At 39.2% G+C, this 27,342-nt stretch overlaps 1 pseudogene; it reads right to left on the bottom strand.

Moving 5' to 3' along the window:
• Positions 1-808: 808 nt before the first annotated feature.
• On the bottom strand, positions 809-27,161 carry LOC143664300 (eukaryotic translation initiation factor 5A-2 pseudogene; annotated as a pseudogene).
• Between the last annotated feature and the right edge of the window lie 181 nt (positions 27,162-27,342).

Genomic DNA, 27,342 nt, shown 5'->3' with positions numbered 1-27,342 from the left:
GTGAGGAGAGGGAGAAAAATGGAAAACAGAAGTTAAAAGCAAAAATGTACACACAACTGAAAGGCAACTTTCTATTTTTTATGGTGATTACAAAAGGCCTCCAATGAAAATATATAGCTTTAGCCAGTCCCCTTTGCTGCTTACTGTCCTTTGTGTCTGCTTTACAATCTGACTTGCTAATATTCACCCAACTGTGCAGTACCCCTCTGTCAACCACAAGTAGGTACTGAAACCACCATAGAAGGTTCAGCGAGGAGTATTACAACTGAGGCAATACAAGTATTTGCACGTGGCTACCAACTTTTGATAAAATGATTTTTGTTATTTTAAAGATTTGTGCTTGCCACAAACAGGCTGAAATGGTGACATTTCCAATCTGATATTTATTCTATGATATTAGAATACAGAAACAGTTCAACTTATATGTGGTACTTCAATACCATGAGATGCTTAACATTATTTAATTTACAACCCTGGTTTATTTGTCATTTAACTAAAATTCAGGAATGATTTACTCAGACAAAGCACATTTCATTCACTGAAGCCAGCTTGTCTGTTTCTTGAACTTACATAATGAAAACCACAGGAGTGTTATAGGAAAGACACCTACAGAGTAAAAAAAAAAGAAAAAAAAATTATACATCTTGATTATTTTTTAAACTACCAACCGCCTGCAAAACCAACCCAGCACAATTTCAAAACAATTAAAAAAGAAATGAGGTTGCTAATGAATGCCATTGCTTTGCTGACAACTGTGACGTATAGTTGATGCAGACCTAAACTGTTTGCTCACACCTAAGGCCTCCATTTATTTGCAGGGTTTTATGGTGAGAGCATATTCTTTACTCATTGCACACATGACAGGCACCTGTACAGCTTCACCTGCCTTGTATTTTTCTTCTATTTCTTTACCCAGTTCACCCTCGAGAAGCTTAACACCTTCATAATCCTCACCAGTTTCTGTCTACAGGGTAAAATAACCATCCTAAATGTGTATCAGCTGATAATCATTTCTTTTAATATTTGGAATATCCATGTTGCGAGTAGGAGGGCAAATATCTTTGTATTTTTTGCCCGTAAAAATATCAGTTCCAAGGGGAATCTTGGTATGACTGTGCTTCCCAGTTTGGGAAATTATCACCACTGTTTTGCATGGTTGTCCTTTAAGCACCATGAAACCGTTTCTGCGCAGGGCGGAACCCTGCATAGGGTAAGTGCTGCAAGCGCCAGCATCTCCAATAGAGAAGTCAGTTTCATCTGCCTTGGTGGGCTGGGGAAGTCATAGCTTTTTCCAGGGAACTTTCAGCAGGGAAAGACCGCCTTCCCACCTGTGTCCCCCAAAGCTGCTGCAGGGGCGGCCACGGCAGTTCCAAAAGACTGGGCTGTTTTGTTTGTTTTTTGTTCATTTTTGCTTGTGTGTCTTTGTTGGATTTTTTTTTCTTGATGGTTTGCAATTAAATTTTTTTCCAATATTTATCAGATACATACTTCTGTTCATTATTGTGGGGTGGACTCTGAAACAGGATTCCCTGACATTGAGTCTGGCTTTGCTATTTGCTTCTGTAACCTTGGACCATCTCTCTGTGAATCAATTTCCTTATCTGTAAAGTGGAGGTCATAATAGTTCATATTTCAATGTGGCTGCAAGGATTAATGAAAATGATATGAATCAAGTATTTAGACAAATGTGTGACGGTAAATACTCAATAATTCTCTTTTATTACTATTATCTGCTATTCTCTTATGCTTATCCATTTTTCTTTCACCTCTGAAAATTTTCCTTTTCCTTTGGTTATATCACACTCTACTACATCTACTCCAATCGTTCTAACTTGTTCCTTGTGAAGTCCTATAATTCTCAGTTATCTCTCTGCTCTTTCCTCTCACTATTCATCATTTCCTTTTCCATCCTTTGATATCCCTCTATTTCTCTTCTGTATCTTCAGAGAGCATTTTCAAATGTGTCCTCCACATTACTAATTCAATTTTCTATACTGACTAGTCTGATTTTACTACCTCCAATACAGAGTTTTTATAACTTTAATCTCCTTGCAATTCTTGATTACATGATCCAGTTCCCTTTTCCTATCTTCATATTTTATCCTGGTGATTCAGATAAAACACAAAACTCAAATGGACTGGATTATTTCTACTTATTCATCCAACAAACATTTATTGAGGACCCACTCCCAGGCAATTTAACACGCACAAAACATTCACCTAATTCTAATTGCAGCCCACGATAGAAGGAGCCCCAACTCCATTCTTGATTGGCCTAAGCAATGGAGAAGAGCATGCGTGATCCTGTGTAGTCACCCACTGGGGAGGAATCTCTAATCCAGGACCCTTGACCACAATCCGTCAGTCACACTTCAGGAATCAGGTGTCAGCCTAGTTGTGTCTATTATCTATGAGATTCTCTTCCTGCTTTCACTCAGTTAAGGAAAATCCCTTTTCTTTCCTTAGCACTAATGTTGTTTGCTAGAAGAAGGCCTCTGTATTTGTTGATGCATGGAAATTGCTCGTGCTTCCTTAAGTAGTCCTTAGTTATAACTAAAGTTTTGTTGCTGGAAATAACTTTGTCTATTTTCTGATGCCATGGTTTGCTGCATTTAATATTTTGTTGATTTTTCATATTTATTTCCTTCTAATTAAAAGGTAAAATATTTTCAAGAGTGAAATCTAGCTCATTTATTTAATGGAAAGTTGTGATCGATAATATTAATAAATCGAATATTCATCCTGCATTTTTTAATCCACCTGCATTTTTGTAAGGGAAGCAGGAAGTGGCATGTTACTTGTGCTGGTGTGAAAGGATGTATGTACCCTAGGAAAGCCATGTTTTAATCCTAATACCATTTTTAAAGGCTGCCATTCTTCTAAACCCTATTTGGTACTATATGTTTGAATCTGTAATTAGATCATCTCCCTGGAGATGTGACTCAATCAAGAGTGGTTGTTAAACTGAATTAGGTGGAGACATATCTTGATTAGTTTACTGGAATCCTATAAAAGAGGAAGCATTTTGGAGAAAGCTGGGGATTCTGAGAGAGCAGAATGACGTAGTCACGAGAAGCAGAGAGCCCACCAGCCAGCCACCTTTGGAAATGAAGAAGGAAAACGCCACTGGGAACCTTCATGAAAGGAAGCCAGGAGAGAAAGCTAGCAGATGATGCGGTGTTCGCCACATGCCTTTCCAGATGAGAGAGGAACACTCATCCTGTTTGCCATGTGCCTTTTCACTTGAGAGAAAAAACCTGAACTTCATCGGCCTTCTTGAACCAAGGTATCTTTCCCTGGATGCCTTTGATTGGGCATTTCTATAGACTTGTTTTAATTGGGACATTTTCTCGGCCTTAGAACTATAAACTAGTAACTTATTAAATTCCCCCTTTTAAAAGCTATTCTGTTTCTGATATATTGCATTCCGGCAGCTAGCAAACTAGAACAGTACACATTTTACAGATCAATAAACCAGGACTCACACTGGGAAAGGTCATGGATGTAAACTAGAAAAACTAGGCTTTTATTACATACCTTTCAACTGCATTGTTTTCACTTATGATACAGGTATTGCACATTTTCTGAAGGGCAAGGATGCAAAATATTCTAATAGTAGTACTGGTATCTAACTGAGTTGGCCTCTTAAAATATGCCAGACACAGTGATAAATGCTTTTCATATCTTATCTCATTAAACCCTTATCACAATGCTGTAAAAGAGAAGTCATTTCCATTTTAGTGATAAGAAAATGAAAGCTTAAAGATAATAAGTAAATTGTACAAGGTTACGCAACAAGTGGTAGAGCCAGGATTTGAACCTAATTCTATCTGATTCCAGAGTTAATACTGGGTCTAAACTATCATATTGTGCTGCCTTATTGATTAAGTCAAAAACCCTCATTTCACTTTTGCCAAATCAGTGACCCTGAGAAATTGTGACTCACTCAAAGTATCACAAATAGATGGTGACAGAGCTCAAACTAAAAATTAAATTTCTCTATTTCCAGACTGTTACTTCACTAGCTCAGAGTAAAGAGTAGTCTTTCTTTGTGGTGTGTGAGTGCTCCAATCAGCACTGTTTTCTGAATTTCAGGGTCAAAAACACGGTTTCTCTAGCATTTTTCTGAAAAGACATGGAACACTTATTAGGAAAGTTACATTCAAGCTTTGTCACCTATTTCAAGTCAAAAGTGATTGGCAGCTGGGCAGTGCAATGGTGGCTCAGTGGCAGAATTCTCGCCTGCTATGAGGGAGACCCGGGTTCGATTCCCAGAGGCCGCCCATGTCAAAAAAAAAAAAGAAAAAGAAAAAGAAAAAAAAGTGATTGGCAGCTAAAAAAGTATGGCCTTAAGACCCCTTGCTACTGCCTAATATTCTTATACTTATTCTTACATAAGACATTTCTAAATATCAGTGAAAATCTCTGATCAGCATACACATCCCTGAGAACTGAGGGGTTGCAAAAAGTGCTTAGGGGGTTGTTCCCCGTGCCTGCCCATGCAAAAAAAAAAAAAAAAAAGATCGCTTGGAATTTGGGACCAAAAGCCTGGGATTGAAGCTCAATTCTTTCTTTTCCATTCTGTGTGAATTTGAAGTGATTTAACCTCTCTGGTCCTCAGTTTTCTCACTGTAAAATAGGAATAGTTATAATACTTATTAGATCACTCACTTAAGGAATAGTTAAAGTAAATTATGTGAAAAGCAATTTGCAGTTTGGAGATGGTGGAAAAATGTTAGCCTGTTATTAATTGGTACCATTTTCATCTTAAGTTAAAAAAAAAAAATCAGACTTCTTTTACCTGTGTTTTTTTTTCTACCTGTTGTCATTCATTCATTCATACATATATACATCATTTATTAAGACATCTTCCATGCCTCGCATTGGGTAGATTATAAGGAACAAACAAAAGTCAGAAAGCAGAATCTGACTGCCTGTACAGCCTCTTCTTTGATTTCGAATAGATATCACCTCTTAACATATTCAAAACTGAACTTCTGTTTCTCCCCTAAATCTATCCTCTGATTAACAATTCTTCCTTTCTCAGTTGGTAGTAACTTCATCCTTCTAAATGCCCAGGAAAAAAATTTGGAGTCAAACTTGACTTCTGTCTCTCGTAGTCTGTATCCAATCATTCGGATATGTCTTCAACATACATCAAGAACCTTGCTCCATCTTTCCACCTCTGCTGTGATCTGGTCTAAGCCACCATCATGCTGAGCCTGGTTGAAGGCATTGGCCTCCTAAGATAAACTCCCTGTTTCCATTGGTGATTCCTGAAGTCCGCTCTTAACATGTAGCTAAAGGACCTTTTCCAAAATGTAAGTCAGATCATGGCCTCCCCTGTTTAAAACCCTCCAAGGGCTTCTTATTTCACTCAAACCTAAAACCACAGTTCTTCCAGTGTCCTTCAAGATTATAGCATCTGCTGTTTCAGCACCACTGCCCACCTACCCTGATCATTTCTCATATTACCCTCCCTCATCAACTCTGATCCAACCACCTGGCTTCTAATCTCTTTGTTTCAGACACCCAAATGCTCTGCCTCAGGTCATTTGCACTTGTTCTTCATTTGTTCCAGGAGTGATGGTCTATTCTTTAAGCACCAGTACTGCTCTGGCATGAGCCAATCTGAAGGGATGCTGCTGGCCTGAGAGGTGGAGCTAAGTCCATCCTTTAATTGCCTTCTACCTGGGGAAACAGCTATACTAAAGAGTGCAGATATATTTCAATATTTTTAAAAACCATTTAGCTTTACAGATCTTCCTACATGAACACCAACTTTGGCTCTGCTAAGGTTTTTACTTTCCTAGGAACCCACGGGATTTGACGTAGAGATGCACCTCTTCTACATCTTTGCTTAAATACCAGCTTCACAGTAAGTCCCATTCCAACCACCCTATTTTAATTTGAAACCCCCTCATCCACCTACTCTGTATTTTTCTGTGGGATTATTTCCATCTGATAAATACATGTTAATTATTTATCTTGTTTATTTTCTGTCTTCTGCGATAGAATGTGAGCGCCATGAGAACAAGTCTTCTGTTTTGCTTTGCTTTTTCTTTTGTTTGTTTTGCTGTGATCTCAACACCTAGAACTACATACCTAATAGACAATGAATGTTTGTTAAACAAATGAATTAATGCTTCCAAATAGCTTACAGAATGACTGTATGCGCACCTCTCAAAACAGAGAGAAATTCTGAGCAGCCCATGTGCTAGAAGAGCTGTCATTTTCAGTGCACTCATCTGGAAGGTTGAAGCCCAAGCCAAGGGGAGATACTCCTCCCTCCTGCTTCCACCTCCCCATTCCTAGAAAGCCAGTTGGGCACGATGGAGAAGGCTGCCCAGAGTGGGTTCTCTCCAGCAGTTTTCATTTTCATGATTGTGATTAAAATGGCTCTGTGACACAATCACATCCTCCTTAATGGCAAAATAACTTTATTTTTGTCAGATAAAGTATCATTAATAGTTTGCCTTGTTTTGACGGCATGGTGCTTTAATTTCTACAGGAAATGCACCAATTAACACAGTGTTTACATTTTGACTTGAATCTAAATTGAGACTGGAGGAAGCCAACTGAAGAAACCTAAAGAGAGTCTGTGTTAACATTACCAAGAAGCTCACCTGCTTGTGGGGTAAGGAAGCTGTGTGGCATCTGCTGCCCACAAAAATGAAAAAAGAACGTGGAATATTAAAGGGTGGGTAGGTTGGTAGGTAGGTAGGTCAATAAATGAGTAAACAGATAAGGAGAGATCACTAAAATGAGTTTGAGAAAATAGTTAATCTGAGGATAAGTGAATATTCTAACTTTTGAGATAGGCCAGGGGAAAATAAGAATATGCATTAAAAATATTCTAAAATTGATTGTGGTGATAAATGCACAACTATACAATGATACTGTGAGCCATTGAGTGTATACTTTGGATGGATATATAGTGTGGAAATATATCTCAGTAAAATTGCATTAAAACAGAATATTGTATTCATATTTGCTTATTCTTACATAAACAAGCACTGGAAAGATGAAGAAGAAACTATTAATGAATTGGTTATCTGTAGGAGTGAGGGAGGGCAAGGATGGGGATGATGTAGGAGTCAGGCTGTCAGTGTACACCTTTTTCTATCACTTTGGTATTTGAAGCAGTTGAATGTGTTACCTACACAGTTTTTTGTTTTGTTTTGTTTTACAAAAGGAAGGGGTGTTATGTACTTGTTTATATCCCCTGCAGAATTTAATGCAGTACTGGTGACACCAAAGGCTCGATAGTGTGATTGATTGATTCCAAGATGAACATGCTTCCATGAGAAGAAATTACTGCATTTACTGAGAGGAACTTTTCTCAGCAATCTGTCACACCAAACTCCCCTTTCACTCCATTTGTCTTCTAGAATTCTAAAGGAGCTAAAAACTTTATGACAATTCTTCCTCTGTTATAATAATAACTATCCAGTTTACAATGCTTCCTGGTTAACATGGGTCTTTTATAAAATTCTTCCTTTGGACCATTACTTGCAGAGAATATTTCTTTTTTCCTTTAGTATAAACAATTGAGATCTCATTGAGGATCTTGGCCAGCCGAGGAAATGTACAGTAAAGCATAATTGAAGTGCCTGGATTCTGGGTCAGGAAAATGCTGGTTAGGACCCCAGATTTCCCACTTATCTGCTATGTGACTTAGACAATTTATTTACATTTTCTCAGCATCTGTTAACAAGCCGTAACGATGTCTACATAATAAGACTGTTGTGATGCTTCTGTAAGGGTAAGAAATTAAATGTTCAGCAGTATGTCTCATACAGGTGAGTACCCAATAAATACTAAGAATGACTTGGTTTTGTTTTTATTGTTCTTGTTTTTACATGTCAATTTCCAGTGTATCAGGAAGGGTCTCCCTATACTAAAATACCTCCTTCATGCTCCTTGGCCCAGTGTACATCAGGGCATTAAAGAGCCCTTATTTTGGGTTAAGTATATGCTCTTCCAGAGTATTCTCATTAAAAATGAAAATTTCACTGTAATGTAAGTAGCTTAACACACAGCTTAGCTCTGAAGTCAATTTCCTCCCAGGATGAGTAAACCGAAAGTAGGTACCAAATGATCAAATGGAAGGGAAACTGAGTTGGGGGTGGGATGGGGTGGTAGGAAAGAGTATCATCAGAGCATGGGCTGCTTTTCCTTAGGACTTAGATCAAGGAGGCAGAGATCAGGAGTAAAAGGGATCTGCCCAGCCTGGGAATCAGGCAAACAGGAGACACCAGCATGGCTACTAGGTCCTAGAAGTGGATGGGGACAAGAGACTAGAGGGGCAGAGAGAGAGAAGGAGACCTATCCATTTACTGCCAGGCCACTCTAATAGCACCATACTGTTCTGAATAGAGAGACGGGTCAGCAAAGACTCTTGGCTCTTGCATATCTCTTTGTTAGAGCATATCTGGCTGTGAGCATGTGTCCTGCCACTGGATCTATGTGGGTGTCACTGTGAACTGCCCCAAATAACTGTTCTGTTCTCATTTCTTGAGTCATATTCAGGCATTGGTGTATGGCTGTGATGTAACAGATTACACTAAGTGCTTTGGTAGGATGGATTGAAGCAAAATGATGCTAAAGGCAAGGGCAGAGATTATAAAGCATTGTAATCTGGAGTAGGTGAGAAGGGCCAGACAGAGTAGAATATCTTTGAATTTTCTCCGAGGATTATGCAAATTTGGGGCCATGTTTTTACGTGACCACCAAATGTGTATCTCAATAGAGATTCACTTTCCATCATTTTTAGAATTGCCACGTAACAGTCAGTTTGGTCTTGAGGTTGTCCCATTTTGGTGTTTAAGATTGATAAACTGATTTTATCCACTGTTAATTCCGTCTTGTAACGTTTGCTGTACAAGAGTCTTGTTTCCTGAGCCAGTAGGTGTCACTATTGATCAATTATAAATAAACATGGTAGTCTCACCAGGGAAGGGTGGACCCACTTTTAGGAAGGAAATGAACTAGGCATTTTAAACTAATGAGCCACCATCACTGAACCACTGGCTTCCTGGTAGATGAACAGGTTCTCAAAGGAATGTGTATTTCTTCATTACTGCCTATCTGCAGACGGGATGGAAGTAGAGGTCTTTCATGAGAATGGAATTGGGGTTGGCCCCCATGGTCCTACTCCCCAGTAATGACATTCTGAGAGTTACTTATAGCCTTACTTCACAGGTCTTCCTTTTTCTAAGTGGCTAAATGCAATCACCTCCTGATTAACCACTAAATGAATCCTCAGAGCATGGTAAATATTCGCTCCAGAGTGTATTTTCCCCTTTGCTCTATTCCTCATCTATTACAGACTTGATTTCAGAGAAGTCTATGCCAGAAATATTCAGGCAAATAAATCGTATACTACACTTCAAAACCAAAATGTAAACTTGGCAAGAGATGATCTCTGACTTGGCATTGACCCAGGTACTGCTCCTCTCCATCAACACCAGACTCAACAAAAGACAATTTGTTAAATTTGTTCATGCATATCCCTTTCCTCCTCAAATATGTACTGAGTACTATTTTATGCAAGCTACTTTTTTTTTTTTCCCTGGTGTAAAGCGTATCCCAACTCCAATCTCCTCTAGAGAATTAATTTCCTTCTATAGGCTTCCTCCATCCTTAAATTTATTTTCTCTCAATATTTCCCCAATTTAGTTGATTTTATGTGTATTTTTCTCTGCTGGATTAGAAGTTCCTAAAAAGATAATTAAGACAAAAATATTTTATATCATCTACCCCAGAACATCCTCATTTCACCTGTGTGTTAAGAAAATAGCTAGTGTTGCTTGATCTGCTTTTTTTAATGCAATTTTATTGAGATAGATTCACATACCATATTATCATCCAAAGTGTACTATCAGTGGTCCACAGTATCATCATATAGTTGTGCATTCATCACCATTATCATTTTTTAAAATATTCACTACTTCAAAAAATAAAAATAAGAATAAAAATAACAAAACATCCCATATCCTTTATCTACCCCATTATGTATTTTTATCTTGTCCTTATTTTTCTACTGAATGTGTCAGGCACAAGGTTTTCACAATCACATGTTAACGCTGTAAAAGCTATATAGTTAAACTGTCCTCTCAAGAATCAAAACTACTGGATTATAGTTTAACGGTTTCAGGTATTTTCCTTTTAGCTATTCTAATACACTAAAAACTAAAGAGGGATACCTATATAATACATAAGAATAACCTCCAGAATAACCTGTCAACTCTATTTGAAATCTCTCAGCCACTGAAACTTTATTTTATTTCATTTCTCTTCCCTCTTTGGTCAAGAAATCTTTATCAATCCCACGCTATTATGTCTGGGCTCATCCCTGGGAGTCATGCACCATGTGGGGGGAAGGGCAGTGAGTTTACCTACAGAATTGGTGTAGAGAGAGGGGCAACAAAAGAGGTTCTCTGGGGATGACCCTTAGGTGTAATTATAAGTAGGCGTAGCTTCTCCTTCACAGGAATAAGTTTCATAAAGGCAAACCCCAAGATTGAGGGCTTAGCCTATTAATCGGTAGTCTCCAAAGCTTGCCAAAATATCAGGTATTCCCCAGGTAAGGAAGTTTAATATTTCCAAATTTTTTTCCAGTCCCTTAAGGGGGCTTTGCAAATACTTTTTTATTCCCTGCCCAAATTACTCTGGGATGTCCGGGATATACTGGGGCATCACACTAACCAACCTGTACAAACCAACAAGCTCTCATGCCCTATTTAAGGTTCCATGTAATTATGGTGTTCAAATAAACTGACCATACAAGTTGAATTAGATAATGTGCTACCCAAAATATAAATTTTGCCCCAAATAAACATCTCTTCCTTTGGTCTTGCACAGAGGTTGAGGTTTTAAAACACAGTCAATATGATCCTTTACCCTTTCGTCTGATTTATCTTAGTCCTAACCAGATCTTTTTCATTCATATCTCTAATTGAAGTCTGATCTCCTGTTCAGTTTTTTAAACAATTGCTGTATGGGCTAATGCTGACTTTCATAGCTTCAGAACTCTGGCTTTTAGTCTCAGGTGTCACACAGATACCCGAAGTTCCAGGGAATGACCAGATTATACACAAAGAGCTCAGCATTACAGAATTTAGAAATAACCTTTACAACTCAGGAATAGATGTGACTGTTATAAAGAGCTTACAATCTAGGAACCTTTACAATAAGCCTTCCCCTGAAAACCTGTGTTCTCAGATCCCATTCTCAGAGTTTGCCCATTATAGTTAGTCCATATTAGTGAGACATTATAATATTTGTCTTTTTGTTTCTAACTTATTTCACTCAACATACTGTCCTCAAGGTCCATTTACCTAGTTGCATGCCTCACAGCTTTATTCCTTCTTGCAGCCAACCATAATTCTATAGTATTTATACACCACAGTTCCCCTTTATGTTCATCAGTCAATGTACACTTAGGCCATCTGCATCCTTTACAAATCATTAATACTGTCACCATAGATACCATTGTGCAAATATCCATTTGTGTCCCTGCTTTCAGTTCTTCCAAGTATATACCTAATAATGGGGTTGCAGGCATTAATATGCAATAATATGGCAACCCTGTGCTTAGTCTCCTGTGGGACCACCACACTGTCCTCCAGAGGGGATACACCATTCTGTTTTCCTAACAGCAGTGAATAATTGCATCTCTCCCTCTACGTTTTCTCCAGCACTTGTATCTTTCTGTTTATTTTTTAAATAGTTTTATTTAGACACCATACAATCCATCTTACATAAATAATCAGTGGTTTCCAGTGTAATCATAATTATGCATTCACCACCAGAATCTATATGAGAACAATTCCATCTCTTCCACGAAGAAAAATGAAGAGGGAGAAAAAAAGAGAGGAAAAATGTAAAAATAAGATAAAATAAAAAGGAGAAACAAAAATACCAACAATCTCATATGCCTCCCTTCTATCCCCCTCTTATTGACATTGAGCTTTGTTATATTGTCTTGTTACATTTACTAGAAGCATAATACAATGTTACTGTTAACTATAGGCTCTAGTTTGCATTGATTGCATTTTTTCCATATACCATCCCATTTTCAACATCTTGCAGTATTGGCATTCATTTGTTCTCCCTCATGTAAAATCATTCTTATGTATAGAGACACTACTGATTTTTGCATGTTGATCTTGTACCCTTCCACTTTGCTCTGGCAGTTTTGCTATAGATTTTTTGGGATTTTCACTTTCAACCTATTTTTGTTGTTGGAGCTACAGGGAGTCTCTTGTAGACAGCTTATAGGTGGGTCCTCATTTTCATCCACTTTACAGTCTATGTCTTTTTACTGAGGAATTCAATGCATTAACATTTAATGTTATTACTGTAAACGCAGGTACTTTCTTCTACCATTTTGTCTTTGGGATTGTGTATGCCTTATCTTACTTTTTTCTCTCTTTTTTTCCCTTCCTGACAGTCTTCATTTCTATGCTCTTCTCCAAACTTCTCTGCACTTTTTTTTAATTATCTGTCTGTAGTGTTTCCATTAGTATTTCTTGTAGAGCAGGTCTCTTGTTCACAGTGTCTTTTATCTGGTCTTTTTTTTTTTTGTCTTTCTGCATGCTGTGTAGTGGGGGTCACATTTCATTCTTTTTCCATGTGACTATCCTGTTACTACAGCACCATTTGTTGAATTTTTATTTGTTTTCTTGCTTTTTTTTTCTTTTTTTGAAAAGTGCATACACCAGGAATCAAACCTACGTCTCCCGCATTGCAGGTAAGAGTTATAACACTGGGGTGCCCTTGTACCCCAACTCTCTCTTATTTTTGAAGGACAGCATTTATGGATACAGAATTCTTGATTGGTAATTTTTCTCTTTCAATATTTTAAATATATCATACCCCTGCCTTCTTGCTTCAGTGGTTTCTGCTGAGAAATCCACACATAGTCTTACTGAGCTTCTCTTTTATGTGGTGGATCACTTTTCTCTTGCTGCTTTCAGAGTTCTCTGTCTTTAACATTGAACAATCTTACTAGTAAGCATCTTGGAATAGGTATATTTGGATCTATTCTGTTTTGCGTGTGCTGCACTTCTTGGATCTGTAATTTTATATCTTTCATATGAGATGGGAAATTTTCAGGGTTATTTCTTCCATTATTCTTTCTGCCCCCTTTTACCATCTCTTCTCCTTCCAGGTCACCCATAACATGTATATTTGTGCACTTCATCTTGTCACTCAATTCCCGGACACCCTGCTCATATTTTTCCATTTTTTGCTATCTGTTCTTTTGTGTGTAGGACTTCAGTTGTCCTGTCTTCTAGTTCGCTAATCTTTTCTCCTACCTCTTCAGTTCTCCTGTTGTATGTCTCCATTGTGTTTTTCACCTCTTCTTTTGTGTCTTCCATTCCCCAAAATTCTGTTATTTTTTTTCAAGCTTTTGAATTCTTCTTTATGGTCACCCAATATCTTCTTTAGATCCTTCATCTCTTTTGCCATATCATCCCTCAAACTGATTTGATTTTTGAAATGATTTAGCATGTTCATTTGAACATTTTTTGTTGTTTCAACTACTGTATCTCATTTGAAATGTTAATTTGTTCATTTAACTGGGGTATACCTTTGTTTTTCTTAATATGTCCCATAATTTTTTGCTGGCTGTTAGGTATCTGATCTCCTTGATTGGTTTATTCTGGAGGTCATGTTCACTCTTTTTTTGTTGGGTGATTTTGTTCTCTGTTCTTTCGTGTCCTGTAAAACTTATTCTAGACCTCTGGCATAGCTTCTGTTTAACTGATCAGAATTTTTCAGCTCTTGTCTGTGTTGCCCTGCCTATAGGGAACCTTTTATTTTGAGGAGGGTCTCCTCAGATATGTTTGATCTCACTCATATTTTCCTACAGCACACAGACCCAGGTTTCATGGAAAGTTGTAATCAGTATAAAGTTTCCCTGATGATGAGACCCAGCAAGTTATCCATCTTTTCTGTGAAGCCTCTAGACTTTGTGATTAGAAAGCTACTTTAGATTAGGTAGGCTCCTCTGAGGAGGAGACATTTAAGTTGTAATCTACTAAAGAATAACAAACAGTGCAGAGATATGGGATTAAATCATTTTAGATAGAAGGACGAGTAAGTGCAAAGCTTTAAATAGAATTGAAAAAACAGAAAAAAGCTACTGATGGGAGGTTGGAGATCCATGCTTTGAAATGAGAAAGAAACAGAAGTACAGGAATGGTTTTCCAACAGGGGCTAACAGTCTAACTAGGGTGGCCACCACTGGCAGTTGATGAATTCCAGTATTTTCCTTCTGTACTTGTTTTAAGGGCTCTTTTATTTTGGAAAGAAATATCTGATTGACTGGGCTCACCTACTAGTCTCCTGGCTGAACCAGGTCAGGGAAAGGTAAAATTCATCAGAGAAAGCTTCCCGGGACTCCTTCGGCTTCCTTAGTTCATTCAGAGACTTAGCATTTCACCACAATATCCAAGAGTTAAATCCCCAAATGGAAACTAAGTTGTGGTTAAGAAAATAAAGTACTTGCTGTGATCTGAAAGCCACAAAATACCCACTTCAAGGGGAGGAAAATTTATGCTTTTATTAGAGAGAAAATGACTAGTGGAAATCAAGCTAGCCAAGAGGAGTGGGGTAGGATATTTTCTTCAAAAGACTGTGTTGCCTAAGAACCATATAAAAGGATTCATACTTTCATTCACTCTTGTTAAAACCTTCTCAGTCCTAGTGTATTCAGATTTCCATTGAGTGGTTCATAAAGCAATTTGGTACAAACTCACACACATTCGAAGAGTGGGGATAAAGAGGGAATTTTAAGATGAGGGAGGCATTGAAAAACAAGTTTGGAGGAAATTCAATAATAGTGACGAGTATGAGAATATTATGAAATCATAAACCTTGAGCATATTGTGTGGAATGTTGATCCAGACAAAAGCCAGTTGGTGCTAAATAACAACTTGAGTAACTGGCCATTTGAGTGTTTTTTCTTCTACCAACTTGTAGCATGGGCAGGATAAAGGCACATGCCAAATAACCATTGACCAAATCTATCCTTCTAGAAACTCTTTCTTTCACTTCTTCATGTTACCTACCTCCAATCTAAACTAGACCTCTTATGCCATTTCTGAAATTTTTATGCCTGCCTTTATCCATGCCTTTACCCACAAGATTTTTTCTATCTATATTCCTAATGTAACAACCTCATCTTGCTGAATGCCAACTTCCCTATGAATTATTCTCTGTTTTACAGTTAGATGTTATTTGTACCTCTAAATTCCCATACAACTTTAAATAGCCCTCTATTTAAATAACTGTAAATAGTAAGTCCACTTACTATATTTTTCTTTATTTTCCAGTACTTGTGTAACTCTCACATTTCCCAAGAATAGATTATATTTCTTAGGGACAGACTAATCAAAACCTATACTTAAGAAAATCTTACACATTTCTTTAACTTTGGAAGAATACATTTCTTATAATAGACTGAGCTTAACTCTGTCAATGTCAGTATCTCACTCTGAAGCATCTGCATCAAGGCCAGTGATGACTTTGCAGCTTTTTAAAGCAGCACAATATTACATTAGGTTAACATAAGTACCTGTTAACGGTGGCTTCACCAAAGGAGAGTGAGTTCCATTAGTGTTTCCATGTCTAATGACTGAGAACTGCTGAATTTTTTTTTAACCCTTTCTGTGCCTTTAGAAAAATATAAGTATCTTCTAGACGGCTCCCTGATGGTAGAACCATGCTGCTTTAGCTCTCCCTGGCACCTTTGTGGTATCTGCCATGTGGTATATGAACGGCAACTCAAAACTAAGGAATGAATAGTCTCTAGGACCTCAGAGAAGGACTCTGCATTCACTTTAGGGTAATCAGAACTTTAAGCTCTGTCTCAAGATGGGATAAAGTTCTAGTTGAAGTAATGGCAGATCCACTAGAAGCCTGGGGGTATTGGAGACCTTACTTTGGGGATACTGCCCAACTTTCAGTAAGGAGGTGGAATTGTTTCTGGTGTATCTTTTGGGAGGAAACTTTCAGAATTGTTGGGCTCATTCTTGGAGAAAGTTCTAGCAGTCAGTAGTGGTTGGGCCAGTCCAGCATAGATCTTATTCAATCTTAGAATCAGCCTCACCCATACTATTAGTTACTGGATGGTAGATAAACATATATAAAAGGAATTCCTGGGGTTATTAGCCTAACTGACTCTGGTAGCAGCAGGATCAACATTATATTATAGATATAGAGGAAAGGGGATTTCATGTTGAGAGTTGGAAGAAAATGTTGCTAGGCAAAACCACTCCAAGTACCCAGTTCTTCATAAACTATAGTTCTTTCTAAGGAGGGGTGGCAGGGCTTGATGGAGGCAGTCCCAGAGAGGCCTGTAAAACAAGGTCCCAGGTTCATATTTTCCCCATCTGGTGAACAACATGTACCTAAAACAAGTAGGAGAATAGCATATTTATAGATAGTTGAGAGGATGTACTAATTAAATTTCTGGAATCAGATAGACCTGGAAATCCTGACTCTGACACCCACTTATGTCTTTAAGCCTCAGTTTACTCATCTGTAATATGAGGATGATAAGTTTCTTCCTTACTGTATTGCTCTGAAACAAATAAATCATAGAAAAATACTTGTAAGATGCTCAGTAAATGTTAGCTATTGATGTTGATCCTGCTGCTACCACGACTGTTGTAAGTCCATATTCACGGAACATAGCTGATAGAGTCTATGCAGGTCCTCAAACATTTCTTCACCTGATGGCATGTTTCATGCATAAATCTTTTCATTCCCTCAGTCAATAATCGTGTATTGAGTATGTACTGAAGCTCTGTGCTATGTGACGGGGATATAACAATGCATTCAGTATCTGTTCTCCAGCAGTCTATAGACAAGAATAAAAGACAGACAGACACATCAATAAACAATTCTGATGCATTATGATGATTGTGATAGTGGGTGCATAGTGTATAATGGTGGCATGAACAAGACAATGAGTGACTCTAATAGTGAGGGAATGGGGCCAGGATGAATGTTTGCCAGGTGGGTGTGAAGGGGAAGGCCATTTCAGCCCAGGAGAAAGGAGACATAAAGATGCTATAGGCATGGTACATTGGGAAATAGTGAGTAGTTCCATAAACATGTGACACAGTGCTTACCAGGAGGCTATGAGGAATGAGGCAGGTAAACTGTCCAGGCACCCTGGCATAGGGCACTGTTTAGTATGTTTGGACTTTAGCGAGTGACATAGTCTGCTACATGTTAGAATTATCTTTCTGGCAGGAGAGGGGAATTATCACTCTGGCAGGAGAGGGGAGAAGTGGTTGGAAGAAGGAGTATTTGTAGGTAGGATGGCCAGTCAGGAGAGTATTGCAGTCATCCAAAAGAAGAATGATGAGCTAAGGCAGTATTAGAGAAAATGAAGAGAAGACTCAGGAGAGATAATTAAAACACTCTTAAGATGCTTTCTACTGCAAGTAAGGGAAGATACAATTAAGATGGCTTAAATAATAACAATAATCTCTGAGGTACAGAATTCTCAAGCTGGTTAAATTATTAGTTCAATCATCTTTTTTACTTTTATCTTCTGCTGTGAACTCCTGGTCTTAAGATCACTGCTGGGAATGCAGCTATCGCACTAGACCAAGTGTTCATCTGAAGAAAAATAACTATTTAATTCTACTTTTTAAAAAAATTAATAGATATATCCTCATTTAATTTGGCCAGAATTGTGCCACATGTTCATTCATGAACCAATCAGTTGTGAAGGGAAAGGGAAGACTTACTGGCTTAGACAAATTAAGATTCACTCACTCCTGAAGTAGGTGGTCATTAGTATTTGAATAAAAATGGAATTTTTTTTAGCAGGAAAGAAGAAAGGCCAGAAATAGCTATTGGGTAGACAATCAGTACTGCATGCTACAGAAGTCATTAAAATGTCCTTAGTATTTTGGGGCTGAGGAGTTAGAGGTGATTCCCAGGCTTCTGAATTAGGCATCTCAAATAACCATTTCCAATAATTATCTATATAAATATTTCAGTAGGTCTAGAGTCAGAAGAAGGACCATATTATAGTGTATTCAAATGTGCCTAAGGGGTAAAGAAAAGCCTTGAAATGTGAGTTTCTCTTATTGTGCTATGGAAATGGTCTGTTTTAAATGAAAACTGAATATTCACTAAATTATTGCCCTAAATTGAGCACATTTGGGAACAATATGTGCATATGCAATGGTTTGATCTCATTTGTCAATAAGTTAAATGTAATTATGAATGTCAGCACTAATGCAAAATAAAATATTCCACTTAGAAATTCTTTTTAAGGCAGAACAAATTTGAGGTTTTTTTCTATATGGCTCTCAATAAATGTTGGAAATGTCATTTCCTCCTTGCATACTCACTAAAAATCCTACAGCTTGAAGTAGTTTATTTACCATGATTATTTATCCAGATCTCTATGTCCAAAACAATAAATCATTGTAGTCATTTTCATCGGAGTCAATGGAAAAAACGATGTTCAATAAGGGCACATTTGGTCTCTCCCTGTGGGGGGAGGCCTGTTTATTTCTAAAGATATGTTGCTATGTTACAAATGCACCGTCCTGTGATATAGGCAGGAACAGAGCTGCTTGAAATGAACCTACACAAAGCCAATAATGGAATCTATTAAATCTGAAAGGTATTTCTAAAATCGTCAGTCCTTGTTCACATTTTCTTCTCTTCCTTTTCAAATAAATATGTTTTCGTCCATCTTTCCCTCTCTTTTTTTAGGAGAGTGAACACTCAATGTACTTAAGTAATTTAATATTGGAGAGGACTAGATGATGGATTAAATTTCAGTTCATAAGCTTTACTATCCTCTGAATTTTCTATCACATTTTAGGTAAAGGAATCTTAACTTCTGCACTTTATAAATAAAAATTATTTCCAGCAACATGTTTATTTAAACTGGAAGTGTTAGCAGTGGAAGGGAGCATTCTGAATATTGATTCATGTTGCAGACAATCCCCAATTCGTGTAAACAGAAGAGACATGACATCAAGCTGCGGCAAGGGTATTAAACCTCTGAGGGAACGTTGAGATCTGCAGGGTAATGTTTCACAGCAACATCCGAAAGGACCCAGCAATGTTTTCAACATGGTTCTAAGGTGGAAGAAAAGGGACTGGATTCCAATGTATGTCTGCCACAGAGAAAAGACATTATAATTTCATAGCTTTCAAATAAATAACACTAAATTCTATTTGTAGAATATCAGATACCCTTCTTAGAACATGTGTAATCAGGGAAATTTATAAGCAAAAAGGTGCTTCCTTTCCTCAAAAGACGTGTACCAATTACCTACCATGTGAATTTTTTATCCCAACAGTATGTACCCTTTATTGCCACAGCCTTCTGGTAGGTCTTCCTGGTCACCGTCTCTCTCTCCCAACCCATGTCCATTTGATAGGTTGTTGTATTATAGGACAACACTGAGCATATCACCCAGTTGCTTAGTTTCTTAGTGATGTTCCATCTTCTGCCTGATGAAACCCACACTCCTCAGCCTGGCATTCAAAGTCCCATAGCATATAGCCCCAATATAACTATAACCCCATCTGCCATTGCTCCTCTCCTTTTCCCATTTGCATTAGTGCCCTCCCTTGAAGAAGGGTTTCGTCATGGTGACCAGATATCTGCTTCTTTGAGGATAAATCTGTAAGTGAGGTATCATTTGTTTTCTTTGACTATACTACACATTCTTCTTGCCTCTGCATATGCTCTTCCTCCTGCCTGGAAGAAATTCTCGTCTCACTCTACCTAAATCCTTTCTGAGGGTAAAGACTTGTGAAATCTCAACTCTCAAGCATAGCAATTCCTATGTGTTACTTCTCTAACAATAATGGTAGCCGTTCCTTACTCACAATCCTATCTGATGTTCTTCTTTATGGGATGTATATGGTGGTACTTTGAGCAAATAGCAATGTGAAATCACTGCTGTGAAGGTACCAATGGCTCCACGTTACTCTTCACTTCATTTGGTAATTGAGTGACAGACACTGGAGAATTTCAAGGGATGTGTAAGCATAAATCAACCCCACTGCCCAATTTTAGGGGAGAATATAAAGTAAGGGTTCAGAGTTTGGTCTCTGGAGTCATGCAGACCCTGGTCAAACCACATCCCCACCACTTGCGCACTGTGACCCTCTTTCCTCACATGTAAAACGGGAATTGAAATTGCGTTGTCCTCACAACGAGATGGTGATGTGATTGATGGACCAATGTCAACAGAAGCACTTATGGGATATAGACTTCCTTTTTGGTAAAGGAAACAGAACATTTTGGACATGTTACAGAAAGCAGGATACAAGGAATTAGGCCTTGAGTTGGAGATGCTGACTTCTCAAAGTCTTCAAGATTTTGCAAAGCCTGAAGTTTGTAGTTGCCATTCTTGTGAAAGGTTTTATATTTTCCACCTGTCAACTGACTTTTCTGCCCTGGTTTATCTGCCTGAGGACTAGATACATAATGAGTGTAAAACAACCCCAGCACTTCCCTGAGTATTTCTTATGATATTAGATAAGCCATTTTCCTTTGGACGTTCCCAAAGCCCATCCATTCCTGTTCTAGAAGTGCCTACCACTTGGGTAGAGGAAAGGATTAAATGAACTAATGCTTATAAAGCACTTAGGACAGTATTTGGCACATGGCAAGTATTCACTAAATCATAGTTGTCTTTATTATTTTAGCTTCTGCTCATTACTCCCTCTACCCCCCAGCCCCCCTCCAGTGTGGAAATCAGGTAGAATGATTTAGAGTAGGTTATCCATATATTTTTTCAGGTGGAACTACTTTTTATTTGCCCCAAGTTTTACTTTGACTAATTATACCGACATATAGTTGGATGGGAACAGTGATATTTTTAATGGTAGCATGTATCAATTAAGGGGATGTGGAATCAGTGCCAGACTCACTTTCCTCCAGGATGAACATCTCCTTTAAGCTGGGGGAGGAAGGAGTAGAGAAAGAAATAAATGAGAGGCAGGCATTGAATATGTAGATAATCTATCGCCTGTTGGAGAATTCATCTTTACTATATCAAATACTCATCAAGCAACATATAATATTAGGCACTTGCCATGTGGTCTACTAAATTCTTTGAGGAAATACAAAAGAAATATATGGCATGCTGTTTCCTCCTCATCAATCCAACCTCTTATCATTGGAATGCCTCAGAGCTTAGCTCTTAGTCCTATTTTCTTCTGTATTCTCACATCTTTGGTGAGCTCATTCAGTCTCATGGCTTTAAAATCACATATGCCAGTAGCTCCCAAATTTGCATCTCCATCTGGAGCTCTCGTCTGAATCCCAGATTCATATGTCCAGCTGCTTACTCTACTTCAGCTATCCTGAAGAAAGGTAAATGAAAATATTTCAATTTCTACGTCCCCACAGCTGATCCAATAGATTTTGCAAATTGGACGTGTCCTAAACTAATCTATTCTCTCCCCCACTCACCCTGTCACTTATAACAACAACAAAACTACCCCAACTGACTACCTGCCCCATCTTAGTTAATGGTAATGCCATTCTCCCAGTTCCCAGGACCCAAAACTTCAGTGTTCTCCTTAATTTTGCTTGTTCTTCCAGAATCTCAAACTGATTTGTCATAATCCTGTTGGATTTGCCTTCAAAATCCATCTAATAACTGCCCACTTTCCATTATCTCTTCTGGTAACCATCTTCAGCTGCATTCCTGGATTGCTGCAGCAGTCTCTAGTTGGTCATCCTGTTTTTGGCCCTGCCCTGCCCACCATGGTCTATTCTTAATTCGGCAGTCAGAATGATGCTTTCAGAACATAGGTCATATCATGCCAGCACTCTGCTGCTCCCCACTCAGATCAGAAACCACAATCCTTACCACAGCCTACAGGGCCCTACGGTTCAGCCATTCTGCCCTTAATGCAGCTATTACTTCTCTGTACCTTGCTCACTTGGAGGCGCAGCCCTGGCCCATGGCCTCCTTGCTGTCCTCCAAACACATCAGGCAGACTCCTGCCTCAGGGTTTTGTGCAGTTATTAGCTCCGCCTACAGTGCTCTTCCCACATATATCCCCTGGATGGTGATTCTGTCGTCTCCTTTCAATACTTGTTCCTTCTCACTGAGACTCACTCTGGTCACATCATAACTTAAAACCAGCTCTCCACACGGTTAGCCTAATGACAGAATTTTAAGAGACAGAACTTCCAAAGATGAAGGAAAATTTAATCTGTGCTCTGTATCTCCAGTAAAAAAACCAAACAAAACAACTTGGAAGCACATTCTTAAACATCAGCAGCACTTTTTAGAGTCTTCTCTCCCCATCTTCTCACTCTCAGTTGCTATCAAAAAACTGATGGCTATTTCAGTCTCTCCCTCTACCGCATTCTACCCTCTCCCTCAAAGCCCCCGAAATCTTTCCCGACCTCCAGCACAGTCTGCCGATTGTCTCCAGCTCCTCTGTTTATAACCGCCCTTTTTTTTTTTTTTTTTTTTTTTTTACATACAGCAGTTTAGCCTCTCTGGATTCCATAGTTTTGTTTTCTGCTCTTCAAATCCTGTGACATCTGACCCCCAAAGGAGAGCCTGCTGCTAACCCTGCAAATAGTTCCTTCATCCTTACAGAAAGAATATTGCAAACATTATAATTTATGAATTATAATTTATGTCAGCTGGGTGGCAAATGACATAGTCAGCTGTCCATGGATCAGATGGGACCTGAGCTGGACTTAGAAAGCCTCTTAGAACCTCTATTGGCCAAAAGGACGCCATCCAGGTAAGGCAAGAGAAGAAGCCTAAGTGTGAAGGGATGGCACGGACTGCCCGACTAGGGAACATTGTTAAATTTGGAGAACAGTTGGAAAAATGAGATAGAACTAAATTATCTGATTCCTAAAAGCTGAAAAAGAGCTTCCAGTAGGACTACACTGAAAGTCTTTGAGCCATGCGCTACATGTGTTAGGAATGTCATCAACTGAGCTGCTGAGGTGATGGAGGAGACGGTGGGTAGAGATCATCCCGAGTGTTTTATGTACCAAACCCGCTCCTCCTGCATGTTCTCCATCTCAGTACATGGTCACCTCTTCCGTCCACCTGCCTAAATCACAAGCCTTGCAGTCGTTCTCTACTCTCCTCTTCCTCTTACAATCTTTATCCAGTTTTCCAGAATATCCTTGTTGTCTTTACCTTCAAATCCAATGGTTTCTCATACCTCCTCGGGTACTGCCTGAGCCAAGCTACCACTATCTCTCCCCTGGATTACTGTAGTGACCTCCTAAACAGTCTTCTTATTCCCACACTGTCTCCTCTTCAATCTCTTCTAAGCATACATAAATATATTCATGTTTAACATTTATTTAAAGAGTAAATCAGATCATTAATTTCTCTGTTCAAAACCTCCCAATGACTTCCAAAAAAATCACATAAAAGCTGAATATATCATCTATGACCTGACTCTGCATTTTCTCCCACTCTCCCTTACTCTACTCCAGTGATACTAACTTCCTTCTTACTCCTTATATAACGAGCATGCTCCCTTCTCAGGGCCTTTGCACATACTCTTCCTTCAGCCTGTAAAGTTCTACTTTGTCATCACATGGCTCATTCTCTCACTTACTACTTCTTTAGGGAAGACTTCCTGACGACTCCATATAAATCCAACACCCTGCCTCCCCCATGCCCTCCAACCCCCTCCCCCTGCTTTATTTTTCAGTACAGCATTTCCCACCATTTGATATATTACATATTTACTTGCTGTCTTAGATGTTCTATTTTGTTCCTACAGATCCACTTTCAACTCTTCTCTGCCCTGCCCTCTGCCTTGGGAGGCTCACCTGGATGGTCTGATTTATTTGGTCTGCCTGTTCTCTGAATTCTAGCTTTGTTCTCCAGGGGTGGACACTGGTGAGAGACACAAGAGTGGTAGGAAAGCAAAATGGGAGTATTAACTCCCCGCCTTTTTCCTTGCCATGGTGTCCTTTGTCTGTGGCTGTTTCTTCTCCACCGGCCAGAGCTCCTAGAGGAAAGCAGTCTCTCACAGCTGCACTTCTCTCTCACTAGGGTCTGGTGACTGTCCCCTTCCCCCAACCCTGGAGGCCTAGAGGATAACAGCTGTTTAATATTATTAATCCACTTTGTTTTATCCTGCTTTGTTGGTTTCGGTTAATCCTTCCGTGCTTTATGATCAGTCCCTTTGTTACACTCTCTTTAATCAATTACCCTTTTGACTTAGCCAGCTGTTTCCCTCAGAGACCTCAACTGATACATTTGTTTACTTGTTTATTGCTGTCTTCTCCCTCAATGCACAGATGTAAATGCATAACTTCTCAAGGGCAGGGACTGTGTGAGTAGAACTGACCCTTCCACATAGTAAGCACTTGATGTATCGTTGATGGATGGATGGATGAATGAATGAATGTGCTCTGTCCCTCATCCTTACAGCAACTACATGAGATAGGTACTACTGTCTCCATTTTGCAGATGAGGAAACTGAGGTTCAAAGAGTTGAGTAACTTGTCCAAGCTGTTACAGCTAGAATGTGATAACACTGATTGGAACCACTGTGCTGAATTTACATTGCTAGCTTGAATTGTTTTTCGTTAAATGATTCGAGATTTTCATAGCATTATATAAAAGGTTGTTAATTTTGTCATCCATTTTCCATGATATCAGGTTTAGTAATATAGATCACAAAATCCTTATCTACCACTGCGGTTAAGTAAAATCATCAGAAATAGGACTAAGCTAAATGGGCTTAGAGTAGAAGAGTAGAAAACTTAACACCCATCAAAAGGTAAAGGGAAGATATAACCCAGAATGTATTTTAAATATGAGCCATATGTAAAGGTTCTTGAGCATATTGTTGGAGCTGCTTCAGCCAAGGTGCGCTGTCTCCAATCAGAGTAGAGTATGGGCCAGAAGAAAGGCTGATCTGGAGCAGATTAACAGGAAGTGCTTTCAACCCCAAAGGACTTTGCTGATGTTAAGACAGTGACCAAGTTCCCACAACTGAAAGCAAAGGCTCCAGCCCTTGTTTTTATACCAGATTAACTGACTACAGGGACTATGCTCTCTGTTTCTCTGAAAATCAAACACTCCACCTTCTTATTCCTCTAAAACCTACAAGAAGTTCACTCTTTCCCTTTATCCTCTCCATTATAGCTAGGTCTCCAAAGATATCAGGGATGGGGAGAAAGAGATGTTAGTATGTTAAGTTCTATTGAGGGAAGTAGAGGAAATCGATCTCTCTCTCTCTCTCATACACACACACGTACAACCAAAAAAAAAAGGATCTTTTTTTTTTAAATTTCAGAATATTTTCCTAGGATTTGAGAGTCTAAACCCATTAAAAAGTTGCTTTTCAAAAAAAAAAATAGCTTTTCTTCTCTCAAAATATCCCATTGGTAGTTAAAGAGTAATCATCCTGGTTTCTTCTCCAAAATAAGAATAGCAGACAGAGGGAAGCAGCTGTCAGTCGATCAACCAACAAATTTTTATTTAAGTCTCCAGCTGGGACGAATACAGCAAGGCATGCATGGTCCCTGCCCTTTTGGAGCTCATATTCCATCAGGGAAAACAGATATGAAATAATTTGTTGCTTCTGAATATGCAATGGATGATGATGTAGAAGTCAAGAGTGATGGTAGAGTAGAAAGGGAGAGAGAACTCTCCAAGGAAGATGAACCTGGAAGGATGAGTAGATGTTAGGGGATGGGGGGGGGGGGAGCTGGAAACGATGACTATTTTATTGATGATTATAAACCTAGAACTGACATAGGTTCTGGAAGATACTAAGAGTTTTGGTTATCATTGCTATGTAACAATCTACACAAAATTCAGTGCCTTAAGCTTACAACAATTTTAGATTTTTCCTAACTCTATGGGGTTGATGGGACTCTTCTGAGTTTTAGTCTGCCCCTCATGGCATTGTTTTTACTGTTGTCTTCCCCTCTATACATACTGCTGGGGCAGTCATCTGAGGGCTCAAACTAGACTGCAGTGCTCCACATAGACACTCTGACGTCTGGCATGACACTTTGGCTGGAAGGCTTGGGCTCAGTGGGGATGGCCAGGGTGGCTGGGCCTCTCTCTCTTCTCCCATAGACTCACCTTCACCGTATGGGCTGTCACTGTGGCTTCTCCAGCAGAGTGCCTGGACTTCTTACATGACAGCTTAGATCTCCCCAAAGTGAGAAAGTGAAAGCTGCCATGCCTGTGTAAGGCTTTGGGAGGCTCTGGTAAGGAGTCACTGCTACTACATCCTACTGGTTAAAGACAGCCTGGGAGAGGACCAGTTGGTGTGAGCAGCAGGATGTGTGGTCCACTGGGGAGTCAGCCTTAGGTCAGCCACTGCTCTATGTGTTCAGTTATTTTATTTTTAGTAAGAGGGGGAAAATGAGTAGGAATCAGCCAATTCAAGTGGAAAGAGTGACATAGAGAATGTTTCAGACATAAAATGCAGCATCTTTGGTGGTTGGAAGGTAGTCCCAAGAAAAATTTTATGAAGGGCTTAGAGGAGATCCAGTTCGGAGCTTGTATGAGAAAGGGAGGAGGAGACTCAGGGAGGAGGAGACTGGGGAGGTGGGCTGGGAACAGGCTGAGCTGGGAGCCTGGCCACCCCTGAGCATTTCAGTTATGTAAGCTGATCAGTCCATTTTCCCTCCTGCTGGTTCAAGGTGGTTTTCTATCTTTGAATCGAGAGTCCTGACTGATGGTGGGGAGACAGCAAATCATGCTGGCCACGGGAGGAAGGCCCTGGAGGTGACCTCACTGGTAAAGACGAAGCCTTTTGGAGACAACCTGTTCTGTACAAAGGCTGAGCATTATGAGGGTCCCTGATGTACAGGCAGCACACTCACTCTGAGTAGGACAGGACTTACCCCTGACATCAAAAGGTCTGTGGCTGGATATTCCTAATGCTTTCAGAAAGCCCTTTCTACATGCAGAATTAATATGGACAGCCAGTCCCCCTCGGTACTCCCTGCAGTTAGCGGATCGCAGGCTTTAAACTCTCTTCTCTGATCCCCACAATGTCAGTTGGTATTTGTCAGTTTCCCCTGGCTGCAGTTGTAGCTCTCTGAATCCTAGAAAACACTGCTTTACCGCCTGTAAGTTAGCTGTGCAGAGTCGATGTAATTCATGCAAAATGCTCTGCATAGTACCTGGCCAGAACCTCACAAAACCCCAGTAAATCTTAATTTTTGTTGTCTGATTTTATTTCTGGACTCTTAAGCGCTTTGTAAATGTGGTAAGCACAACCTTGCTTTTACACCCCACCCCCCACCCCTGCAAAGAACCAAAAAGATCTCAAGAGTTAAATCAAATGGAAAAAGACCTT

The sequence above is a fragment of the Tamandua tetradactyla genome, chromosome 20 (assembly GCF_023851605.1).
Source record: "Tamandua tetradactyla isolate mTamTet1 chromosome 20, mTamTet1.pri, whole genome shotgun sequence".
Taxonomy (NCBI): domain Eukaryota; kingdom Metazoa; phylum Chordata; class Mammalia; order Pilosa; family Myrmecophagidae; genus Tamandua; species Tamandua tetradactyla.
Note: the sequence above shows the minus strand (reverse complement) of the source record. Positions and strands in the feature narration are given on the sequence as shown.